Genomic DNA, 240 nt, shown 5'->3' with positions numbered 1-240 from the left:
CCTCTAGAGGGCGTCCTCCTGCGACCTCTACCACGGCCTCTTGCCACTGATCCCCCTCGAGCTATGGTCCCAATGGTTGGCTCAGACGCACCCTGTCCTGCCGGTGCTGGTGTTGACACAGTTGTTGCTCTAGTTCTAACCATCTGCGAGATAGAGTGAGGATGTCAGATACCAATTTGTATCACCTAGATACCAATTGGACCCAAGTAATAGCACGAAAGAAAGAAAGAATGGAGTTTT

The sequence above is a fragment of the Solanum pennellii genome, chromosome 6 (genome assembly GCF_001406875.1).
Source record: "Solanum pennellii chromosome 6, SPENNV200".
NCBI classification, from domain to species: Eukaryota; Viridiplantae; Streptophyta; class Magnoliopsida; order Solanales; family Solanaceae; genus Solanum; species Solanum pennellii.
This window is presented reverse-complemented; position numbering follows the sequence as displayed.